Below are 13,003 nucleotides of genomic sequence, written 5' to 3' on the forward strand. Positions count from 1 at the left end.
GGCCTCATTAATTACATATAATTTTAATAAATAAGTAAACCAAGTAAACTTCTCAAACAAATCTGTGAAGTTGACAAGAGTTATTGTAACAGGAGACCCTAAGCGCCAAGAAATCAGAGAATTGTGAAAGCCACAGCTCCTATCAGACCTAAGGGTTAAAAATCTGATTAACTTCCAGACTCCACTAGACAAACCCCTCTCCTTTTGCCACCAGCTTCTTGCCTGTCAGAGCTCAGAGCAATTTCAGGGGATCACTTACACTGTCCTGGGAAGAGAAAAGAATGAGGATTAGACACCAGAGATGATTTGCAATGTATGACAGAGGCGGCCATGGAGTTGTATGCATGGCAAAGGAGAACAGGTTTTACTAGCCCTCAGGTCAGATGTTCCTGCAAGCACCTGCAGTAAAAATTCCAACAAGCCTCCAGGTTCCTGAGGCATTGGTCACTTGGAAGAGTATTTGTACCCTGGGAACGGAGAGGAACCTTGTGCTCTATATATCGCAAAAGCTGCCTTACAGATTTCTGGCACATTCAAAGCAGTGGAAGATATCACTAACACTGAAGGAAGACTGGATGTTCAGAAAGGTTATACCAGCCAGCTCATAACACAGGGAGACACACTGTACTACACTGTGAATATCCGCTTTGATAGTCTTGTAGTCATATCCAAAATGACCATGAGAAACCAGGGTGTAGATTTACAGTATGTTTACTGCCTCGCAGTAACTGTTAAGTGAGCTCTCTTAACCTGCAGTATTGCGCATCAGTTTACCCCACTTTCACGCAGGGATACATTACTTTACGCTTACAAAGCATACACATGTACAGTTTCCACTGGACAACCAGCACGTTATTTATATCTAGCTTTTGGCAACTTTCTTCCTTCACTCAGAAAGGCAAGGCTTGTAAGGCGAAGTAATACCTTTGAGTCAATCAACTGACACAGCTGCAGAGTGGAAACAGCAAACTTTTTGCTATGAAAGCTCTTCCTCCAGGTCATACATATCCTCATAAAGAGAGGGCTGGACCTTGCAACACCAGAATACAAGGCTAAAGATAGAACTAGGCTGTCATCTGTATAACAAAGGAATTTCCTGACACATCTAGTGTATCTATTGTCTTTTCTTTCCATGGAGAATTTGTTTGCAAACAAAGAAATAAAAAAAGGCTGTTTGGCAATGTCAGAGTTTCACAGGAACCAACATTCAAAACCAAAATCACGGAATGCTACAGTACTTTTTTCTCAATCCAATACTGAAAGGACATAACCAAAAACTTTCTTACCTCCCTGACAGGAATGTCAACAAACTGGTCAAACAGCATTGTGAAGAAGAGCAGCACAAGAATCATTGTTAAATAGGATCAAACAGAAAATTCACAAACCTTAGCATGATTTAAGTGGAGTCTCAGGCAGAACTCCGGCTGTCTGATGAACAGGTGTGCAACAGTTCTCTCAGAAACATAGAAATTACATGTTCGGTCTCATCTTACTGCAGTTGCACAAGTGGACAGCGAGGTAAAATTGCAGACAGGGGCACCTCAATGGAGCCAAACAAAAGGATGGCAGATTTTCAAGTGCCAGTTAAGTATTAGATGGATTTCAAAAGCTTCTAGACTAATATGGGCTGTTGCTATCCAAACATTTTTTTTTCTTCAGATAGAAGTATATGCTCTTTGTGTTCACTTTTCAGGATCTTGTAGAGCCACAGAAAGCATCAAAGTGTTTAACAAGCCAGAGGCAGATGCAGTAGTGCTCACCGGAGTGGGACAGCCACAGACAATCATGTCCAGGGCAGGCTATGCAGAGGCAATGGTAGGTCAAACCCAACAGAACTAAGCAAGTTGACATCATCAACCCTGGGGTGATTCCTGACTTTCCTTGCAAATCTATGTGACTGACACCACAAGGTGGGTGACAGGAAGAGCAGAAGATATCTACGCAAACACTGCAGTTTTTTTTCTAGAGTAGATACTTCAAATGCCTGCCCTGAGAATGGGGGATGAGCTCACCTCCTCAGCAGGAGCTGCTACGGGTAGGGCTTCCTGCCAGGGCGTGCTTTATATACACCTGAACAGTTTCAAGTCTGGATCTGAAATATTTCAGGAAATTAAGTAATAGATACATTATTTCACTGAAGGTTTCCACCTCTCCAAACAGAAAAATCCTCTCCAACATCTTTGGAGCCTGAAAGGAGCTTCAATAAAATACTACAGCAACATCTCTCTAAGATGCTGTTAACTTTTTCATGAGCAAGCAGTAAACAACTTGAGGCAATAAAAAAACCCAGTACTTGTAAGTGTAAGAATCATAGAATCATAGAATCGTTTAGGTTGGAAAAGACCTTTAAGATCATCCAGTCCAACCATTAACCTAACACTACCAAGTCCACCACTAAACCAATTAAGGGTAGAGTCATAATGTCATGTTTCCTGGCTTGGTGGCTGGATTAGTTTTTAATGAAAGTAAAAACTAGGAATCATTCAGGTTGGAAAGGATCTCTAGGATCATCAGTCCAACCATCAACCCAACACCACCATGCCCACTAAACCATGTCACAAAGTGCCACATCTACCTGGTTTTTTTAACACTTCCAGGGATGACGACTCCACCACCTCTCTGGGCAGCCTGTTCCAATTCTTGACTACTCTTTCCGTAAAGAAATTTTTCCCAATATCCAATCTAAACCTCCCCTGGCGCAGCTTGAGGCCATTTCCTCTCGTCCTATCGCTAACTACTTGGGAAAAGAGACCAACACCCACCTCACTACAACCTCCTTTCAGGTAGCTGTAGAGAGCAATAAGGTCTCCCCTCAGCCTCCTCTTCCCCAGACTAAACAATCCCAGTTCCCTCAGCCGCTCCTCATAAGACTTGTGCTCCAGACCCTTCACCAGCTTCATTGCCCTTCTCTGGACATGCTCCAGCACCTCAATGTCCTTCTTGTAGTGAGAGGCCCTTCCCTGGGGAAGCACTTCCCTGCTCCTGCTGGCCACACTATTCCTGATACAAGCCAGGATGCTGTTGGCCGCCTTGGCCACCTGGGCACACTGCTGGCACATGTTCAGCATGTTCGACATGTGTTGAACAACACCCCCAGGTCCTTTTCCACTGGGTAGCTTTCTAGCCACTCTTCCCCAAGCCTGTAGTGTTGCATGGGGTTGTTGTGACCAAAGTCACAAGTGACTTTGTGACCAAAAGCCACAGCACTTGGCCTTGCTGAGCCTCATACAATTCGCCTCGGCCCATCGATCCAGCCTGTCCAGATCCCTCTGCAGGGCCATCCCACCCTCAAGCAGATCGACACTCCCACCCAGTTTTGTGTCATCTGCAAACTTACTGAGGGTGCACTCAATCCCCTCATCCAGATCCCCACTAACTAGATGGTGGTTAAATTTGAGTATCTTGTAGCAAAGGGAAACTCTGACACCTAAAGGAGTTCATATCAGAGAAGGAAGAACACCAATTCCTCCTTCAGTTTACAGGATTTGGTGTAACCCTCAAGCGTGCCCACCCCTCCCTGGCACAAAGAAAGGAGCAATGCACTGGCCATGTCACCTATGGCAGACATTCAGAGCACAGCTTATAATCCTCCCTATACTACTGACTCTGTGTGGAGTCACTGCAAAGAGACAGCAGATGCTTTAGCTCTGTGGAGCACTGAAACACAACTCTGGAGCAAGCAGCAGTAGGATGCTTTCGTGTACCCTTCTGCAAGGTCCGTTTTTACTGATTTAACTAAGGGGCAAGGGAAAGATTGTTTTGCAGCTCTTGGACTGTATTTTGGATTCCAGTTAATCAAGCAGCCAAGCAAAAGTGCAACACATTCACATGGGGCACTTGGTGACAGAACAGAATTTGGGCACCGTAAGTCAGCGGCAGATTAATTTTCATCCCTTTCCGCTCCTCAGATGATTCAGAAATTTAGCTTTAATGATCACAGACAGGGGAAAAACATTTTTGTTCTTCAGGCAGATTATGTTTTTCCCCAGAAGAACTGAATATTTAGTCTCCTCTTTGAGGCATACTGGCTCTATCATAGGTACTTTTGCTGCACGTACTGAAAGGGGATGGTGTTTAGAGGACACAATCATTCATTACAACAAATTGCACTTCTGATGTCGAAGACAATTAAAAAAAATTTAAAAAAAACAGTATCATGGTTGACATTCCACTTTCAGCAGGTCAACAGTGGCGTAAATACATCATGTCATCTTGTCTTAGCAGCAAGGGTCCGTGGCTGTGATTCACACAGAAAAATGTGGGTGTTTCAAGCAATGCTTGATTCTCCACCTCCCATATTAATGAGCTTTTAGAAGCAGCATCTATTTTTCAGCAGATACCACATTTGAAGTTGAGGTCACTAATTCCTGGTGACATTACTCACTATCAATGAGTCCAGTGCAAAGTGAACAAATACCTTAATTTACTATACATCAGTAGCTTTGAGATCTCTTTGAAAAAAAGAGATGGCCTGGTGCTGCTAAACCAATTTGCTTCATTAACAAGTAGCTCTACTTGAAGTGACTTGCAAGTACAACACATTTAACAGCAGAAATGTAACTTCACTATTAAGTTAACCAAATAACTGAAAATTTTACAGATTTGACTAACCTAGACAAAGGGGGCATTATTGAGCACAGATACAAAAAGTTAACTTTGAAAATACTATACAGATTATGTTGCTACTGCAATAAGAAATTTGAAGAACTGCAGAGCCAGTGTTGGAATACATGCCGCATGTTGGAGACCCAGTGCTGGACAAGTGCTCATACATTATGAGAAGGGAGCAACACCTCCATCATAATCTATCAGATACCATAATGTCTCTCAAAGAGAAGAAAAAGGATGTGGGGGAGATGTCCCTAGGGTTTCCACGATACAGTGTAAAACCCATATAAGAAAAAGCCAACTGGTGAAGCCTTGCAGCCTGACTGTCCCAAAGGGCTTTTAGGGTCAGCAAAAACTCCATCCACGATTCCTTCCTTCTTGCCAAGAAACACAACTGCTCTGAGGAACAGAGACGCTGCAGATTGAAAAAGAGAAAGGCAAGGCACCCATGACACATACACAAAGGGACAGGTTGCTTGTCTGAAGAAATGAAGAATAATATGCCTTCCCAAGCTGAGATAGCTTTCTGGATCAACAAAAGGCCTTGGTCAAACATTGTCTCAAGTTTAAATCACAGCACAAAGGAGCAAAGAAATAATAAACCCTGTCTTCAGTGGCAGTCAGCACTTCAGTAGGAGGCTGTGGGGCATCAATACGGGCTGTATCACAGGTTTCCATTGAGATTCCCTCTTCTCACACAATATTTAAATATTTGCAGTACAGGTTAATGCACTCCCAAGATAGCTGCGTAAGTCAGAAAGCAGGAATAAGTCCGTCTTTTCAGAACCTTTTCAAAAGCAAGACTGTGTCACACTAAAACCACTGACCCTTTCGTATACCAAGAAAGCAAGCTCAAAAACCTGGCACGCCAGTTAACACTGAATTTGTAGGCCAAGCTCTCTGCTCTACAAAGAGAAACAAAATTAGGCTGGCCTTTTAAGAATCGTTTCATGCAAGAAATGTTTCCTTGCCACTGCACAGGGGAATACAAGCCAGTTAAAGCAGTTTTCAAAACTTGCTTCCCCTTGTGCTTCTACATGTGTGCTGGTAATGTCTTTACCCAGTTTAACAGCAAGTACCACTGCAGATCTATTCAAGTGCAATATTGCTGCTGTTTTTTCCCATTTGTCAAGTCCTTCTTGCAAACCAAAGAAAAGCAAGTCAGAGCATGGCTGCAGGCCTCAAACATCAAGAATCCAAAACAGCTTGATGTCCGTATTTCTCCACACACACGCCAATTCCTGACTAAAGTAACAAAAAAGCTTGCCTGTTCCTTACAAAGTCCATTCATTATGTACACACCAGTAAATGGAGTTACAACGTGCAAAAGGAAATTTCTACCATTACACACTGTACTTGCCATGTTCAAGAAATACAATGACACAGAGGTATCCCATGCAGAGTAGACACATTAAGTTTTAAGAAACTAATTCTTAAAAAAAAAAAAAAAAAAGGTGCTTTTTGTCAAAAGAAGATAAAGCACTCTATTTGTTAATTATACTGTGTTTCTTTTTCAGGTGGATAGAAAAATTGCTGTATGGTGCATTTCTAGGAACATATATTCATTCAAAACAACAACCCCAGACTGCTTTTGATGAAAACTACATGCACTGTGGAAGGTACACAAAGAGCAAGGCAGCTGCCAAACACAACCTTGGACAGTCAAACCTATGCGAGCATCTATCTCACCTTCCACAAGAGTCATCTTGAGGCAGCTCTGTCTGATAACAGGTTAGAAAACATCTAGTGTCTTCTCTTCTTTGAGAGCATCTACCATTTAGACATTATAAATAAATTCATTTTTAGGCCACATCCTTCTGAATTACACAAGACTAATTACTGCATGTAGACATCAGTGAATCCAGCCAACTAACAATTTCTATTCAGCTGCCATTAAAGAGACTAATCATCGTTAACTTTGAGAAGGATTAATTTTCCCTGGAGACAAGGGCATAACCTTGGGATTTGTCACTCTACACACTTTCATTCTTCCTCTTATCATTTCCTATCTGCCTCCTCGAACATTTCTGTTTTACTGCTATATTACAGAGATATGATTCATAGAGCAGAGATGGTTGGTTCAGTCACCTTTATTTGGTTTCCCCACAGGAGCTATAGATCTGATGCACAGGCAGACAACTAGCTCTTCCCACAAGATTTGTATAGCTGTATCTATTTTTAAGTTTGTCATTTCATGACAGACTAGGCGCATTAGCAGTTCAGGAAACCAAGGTGGGTGTGAAGTGGGGAGAGGAGAATGAGCAACCTCAATCCCACTTCAGGAAACATGTTTAAGTGCACATGAAATGAGCTAGAACAGTGTCTCTGAAGAGTTTTCAACCAGTCCGAAGTACGGACTGCCACACAACTTTCTTTCCTCATATTACTGCTGCTACCACCTCTGGAAGAAGCATCCCTAGAGACAACAGAAAAGTTTACAGACTATGATTCATTCAACACCTGCTGCTATTAAGGCTCTTAGCAGAGATATTGCTTATATTTGAGAATCCAGCAATTCACTTTGCATAAAATGCTTTATCATTTATAAGGAGGACATGGGAAGCAGGAAGAAAATTAATCATGACAAATATAAATTGGATTAAGTCCATCTGACATTCAAAGACGACTGTGCACAAATAGACTCCTTTTTCTCTCTCCAGGAAAAGTTTAGCAGAGGTTGGTGTTATAAAGGAGAGATCAGAATTCAGTCACCATGTCTGTCCAGAAGTTTCCTTCTGACCCCCAAAATCAGTGCAGCTTGGAGACAGAACAGAGAAAAAAGAGACGAGAGAGAGAGCGAGAAGAGGCCATAATGGATATCTTCTATGTGAATTCATGGAATCAAAAGGAAGCTATGGAGAGACTGTTGTCAGAGCAAGATCATTCAGGCTGGAGACTAATGGCAGAAGGGAAACACCCTTCCAGCAGTACCCACTGGTATCTCTAGAGAAACCTTCCCACCAAAGGCATGCTGGTTTGTGTCAGGGAGCATTTGCATCTTTACAATCTGCTGACTACTCAGGCAAAGGGATGTCCATCATCTAACCGAAGCTTAAGAACCAGAAGTACAAAGTGCATAAGAGAACACCTGCCTCCCCAACAGCTCAAGGTACCACAGGGTCTGTGTTCACAGACATATTTTAGAGGTTTTATGAAGCAACTAAGCAAAAAGAGCTGGCTTACAGAGAGCACCCACTGAAACACCCAGTAACTGGCTCTCCCCATACTCCACAACACAAACATGAAGTAAAAGAGATTCTCAGGCTGTAGATACTAGAGTAATTAGAGAAGAAATTGCTGCCCCAGGACTTATCTCTCGGTGCTTCTTTAATCGAGACAGACATTTAAAAAAAAAAAAAAAAAGATATTACAAGGTGCTAGAAAAACTAAGAGAAACTAGGAAAGCATACAGAATACTCCAATGCTACTAGAAGAACAAAAGATTTAAAACCAAAAAATCAAATCACTTAGCTATGAGCTTAAAAAAAAAAAGTTGTTTAACAGGCAGCAACTGTTCCTCTGTTTCCTTAGGTCACTGCCCTCAAATAATTACTTTGGGACAATTCATCCCTGCTTTGTCAAAAAAGCTGCCTTAACAGCCTTTGAGTGCTGGGCAGTAGGAGCAGGGCAGCCACACCAACTGAACAGCACAAGCCACCAGGCACTCAGCCGTAGGTAGTCGCTGCAGTAGCTTTTAACCTCTTCAGAGGCCATTTAACTCTAAATAAAAACAAGCAAGCTTATACATACGCCCTCACTCCAGACAGGCACCTCGAAACACAGAGCATACCTTTCTGGCTTTGTTCCTTCCTACTAAGCACATCAGAGTAAGATCTTTAAAAGCAAAGCTGTTACTTTTGTATAATGGATAAATCTAAAACCACCAATTTAGTTTTCTATGTGACTGTTCAAGCCAAGGGAAATGTAAACGTGTAACAAACACCACAGCTGAGTCAGGTTTGCACACACAGTGCTCTTTTGATTAACAAAAGACCACCCACTTAAAAAATAAAAATAAAATCCCAGGCACCTGTTTGAAGTTGTTGGGGGGACTTTATTGTTCACAGTTGTTAAATCCATACCTAAAACTACTATGACCAGGACCAGAGAGAAAAAGATTAACCTCTTTTCTTGCTAAATTGATTTTATTCAATAGTGTAACAGCAGGCTGACTCCTAGGATATGCAGACATGGCCTGAAAGACCAGTTACCCCATTCCATGTGCCTAACGGCAGAATTATTTGAAATAACCAAAACAGCAAAGAAGATGGCCCTGGAGAACAGCTTGCATTTGGGACAACGATGATAAAGGAACAAGTGGGGCAAGACTCCCCTGCCTAGTGACCCAGAGAGGTTGGACATCATCAGACTCCCCTGGGAGAGAGGAGAGGAATGAGCAGACGGCCGGACAGGTGACACAGGAGACTACTCAGCAATTCTGTGGGCTGGATTATGTACCCCAGGTGCTTGAAAGCTGCTACAAAAAAAAAAAAAAAAAAGAGTCAGACCTGGTCTGACTCATGGTTTGGAGCAAGTCCCTAAACTAGGAAAGCATGGGCTTGAGAGAAGATGAGTCGGAGGGCTGGAGATCTCTAAACAACAGCGAGAGGGAAGCTATCTGAAGTGCCGCGTTCCCTCCGAAGTAATGTCAGAACGCAAGAGGGTCGTCTTCTCTCAGGGACACCGGAAAGAGCATTAAAATCAAACTACAAGTTTTAGACAGTAGAAGTGCTGTCAGAACTAATTCTCTTGGGTTATTTTGTTTGTTTTTAATTGGGGAAACATCAAGAACAGCACGTCTTTGTAAATGAAACTTCTGTTACTTTAAGAAAGCAGCAACTCCGTATACATTTTCAACTTCTTATGGTCCTTGCTGTACCTGTTCTGGACAAAAATCCAGAATTTTCTTCCACATATCTATCAGAGAAAGAAGAATTTCTACACACCAGTAAATTCACTCTAAAACAGTCCAAAGGAAGTAGAGGAGCCTTCCTCTATAGACTTATAGGAAGCACTAATTTTTCTATTTTTATGGAGAACTATTAGTTCAAGATTTCATTCTGAAATCCTTTCTTTAGATCATGCTGCTTTTCTTCCCATCCAAAGGCAGGCAGGTGCTCTGACAACTCTGCGAGAACACTTAGCTCCTACACAATCCAGCACAGATAAAAAGTAATAACTCTTCTTCTAACAAAGTTGGCGAAACCTATCACTCTGTTTTATAGAGTGGGAAAACAATGGCAAGAAGTCAGCAGCAGGGGAAGAAAATAGGAACTACTGACTCCGAGCGCTTCATTTTGCAACTGTTAATTCTTTGTTTAAATGAAATTTCTACGTTTCCTGTCTGATGGCAGATGAGAACATAATGTACAGAGAGCAGCTCAGGACAGCTTCTGGGACAGCCATGCTGCAATCCTGCGGATGGGATGCAGCAGTGGGAGCCAACAGACCTGCACTCTGTTCTGCTCCAAGCACTGACTCACTGTGTAATTTCTGTTCCAGTCAATGAAATCTTTCTTCCTCAGCTTCTTCATTTAGAGTGGCACCTGGTGACATTTGCCCACTTTCTACAATTGAAAAACTGCAGAAATATGAAGGATTTCCAAGGAAAGTTCAAACTTCTTTGAACGGCTGTACAAGGAAAGCTCCACGAAGATGTGCTAATTAAAACAAACTGGATGTGTACTGCAAGAGCTAAGCCTTGGTTCAGTAACAGGGCTGTGCCTAGAGTGCACGTTTACAAGCAACCTCCATCAGGAATGGTTTTGTGAATTTACACACTTCAAAGCATGTGGAAAGTAAAATAAGTGATCCTGTTAATCTAAGTTTCACACAGAAAGTAAACACTGAATATACAGCTACCAAAGCATGGCCCTGAATGTGAGTTTGAGATGCAAATAAAGATTCAAAGCCGGACTAATAAGCCGATACTTGTAAATACCAAGCAGTTATTAACACATTTTATAAGATTAACACCTGCGTAACAGCAGATAGTATACAAACATCATTAAGTAATCAGCTAGTCCTCATTTACACACAATAGGGTATTAACACACATGCTGCAGAAGTTGAGCTTTAATGGGCAAACTCTCAAGGCTTCAAAATTACATTGGAAACTGTTTAATCCTGAACTACTTTGAGCAAGCTCTGATATGCGAAGAACCTGACAAGAAGGTGGAGGGGTTAATGTGGTTTTAAACCAGTTTATCTGTACTGCAAGCAGGTGAGGACTGCAATTTTCAAATTCTGTATGACTGACTTTTCACTCACATCACCACACCAGTTTTCAAAGCATGATCCTCCAAATAATACTTTTTTTTTTGACCTGCTGACTCTCCACACTGTTAAGCCCAGGAGTGAAATGCAGGAATAGGTTTCCTTGCCAGCCAGCTCCTCCCTCTTAATTCTAGTTCCAAGAACATAATGAAACTAACAGAGGAAGTTTCTGAAACAAGGAGGAGTACCAAGGACAAGAAAACAAGGTTAGCCAGGAGGATTGTCATTAATTATATAATCCAGTCTTTGGATAACTGGACATTTAGGGAAAGGGGCTGAGAGAACATCAGCAGCATCAGCCTCTGCAGCATTATGTCATCTGGTCTGCTCCTTACTTAGCAGGTACAGGATTTGTAGCAGGGGGGGAACACAAACCCATTTATTTCTAGGACAAAAGACTATGAATCCCCACAGCACTTGCAGAAAGAGAGCACAAAAAATGAATACATTCTGCTCCCGTTTAAATTTCTTTCTTTCCAAGGAGCTAGGTCTCTTGTTTTCTCTCTTCTGCCAGCCTCCCAGACTCCATTGTGCTGTCCTGCATAACACCTTTTTGTCAACCATGTTCTAAATTTTGTGCTCTTATTCTTTCAGTGCATAAGAAGTGTGTTCTCTATAGCCCAGGAGTATACACAGCAATTGCTATTGCTGAAATACACCAAAAGTGCAGACTATTTTAGGTGGCACTGAAGATGGAAGAGAGGAAGCAGTACATCACTTTTTTTTCCAAAATAAAATGTTAGGCTCAAACATATTTCAGAGGTAATTAGGAGGAGGAAAGTATTTATAATCTCAAATACTCAATGGTGGAGTCTTGCCAGCAAGCATATTATTTCCTTTTAGGCAGTGAAGCAGGTGTCAAAATGAAGAATGGAAGAGAAATGTATTTTTAATAAAGTGAGCAAACTATACTCTGCTTCATCAAAACAGGAGAAAAGTGTCATGAAGAAAAAATGTTCAAGTAAGGGGACTGGTATTTACGGATCCAGCCCTTCACTGGACTGTAAGCGTGAGGGATTGTACTTCTGAGTGGTAGCACCATATTCTGGGGATCAGAAAGAGAGAATGGAGGCAGAGAGAATAAGGAACAGGATTAAACACATATGGCTGCTCCCCAAACTAAGTGAATTGTTCAGATACTTGAATGTCGTAAGTAGACTGTAACCCTTCCTGTTGGCGAGCCTTCATCCCCCTTGAGCTGAGATTCTTGTTCTTGCAGCTCCCCAGCACATCCCAGCGCCTCCCACCACAGCATCCCCCAGACACTTCCTCCAGCACCGTCCCTCACCCATGCCCTCCTTTGTGAGCCCCCCAGTCCTGAACATCTCCCCCTTTCCCAATTTGAGACCTGCCAGCTCAGGATTCCTCTACCACCTGCCATGCTTCTCCAGCTCCATCTTGCTGCCCACAGCTGCTGGTTCCAATACTGCCAGTGCTACTGGTCTCAGTAGCCAACTCCTCAGCCCACCCCACAGACACAAAGTCCTGATCTCTAGCAGACACTTAACAAAATTCAAACTTGGACTGTGATTTCCAAGAAATTACCTACAGACAACTCAGAGCAAAACCAGGACACAGCTATGGAGAAAGGAAGTTGTACTATAGTCTTTCCCATAGCTTCTAGGAATCACAAAACATAAAGACTCTGTTGCTGCCTTGTACCGCTGAACACACTGAAATAATGTCTGGTAAGATTAATTTAGCATGAGAACTGTGTAAATTTTATTTGTGGATGCCGCTTTCTGAAAGGTTTAAGTCCCAGCGGCACTAGGACAGCACACAAATCAGAGATTTGTACAAAACAGCATGAACAAATATAACATATGGAGAAGAAAAAAAAAGGGGGGGGGGGGGGGGGGGGGAGAAAATAGCTCCATCTTCATAAGGCTTCCCTCAAAAGCACACAGGCCAATCCATACCCTACTGCGTGTCAGAGAGATTTCTCCCTATCAATAAGGGAAACTCCTAGACATCCACTAGGCTCACCATATCATGCTGGACCAGGCCAAGAAAACCACTCCATGAAAAAATTGTTCAGCCACTGCTCTGCGAAGTGAGCGACCAAAGTAAGGTCCCGTTGAAACAAATCAGTAACTGAGGCTCAGAAAGGGATTGCTAC

This window comes from Pelecanus crispus, chromosome 8, assembly GCF_030463565.1.
Source record: "Pelecanus crispus isolate bPelCri1 chromosome 8, bPelCri1.pri, whole genome shotgun sequence".
NCBI lineage: Eukaryota > Metazoa > Chordata > Aves > Pelecaniformes > Pelecanidae > Pelecanus > Pelecanus crispus.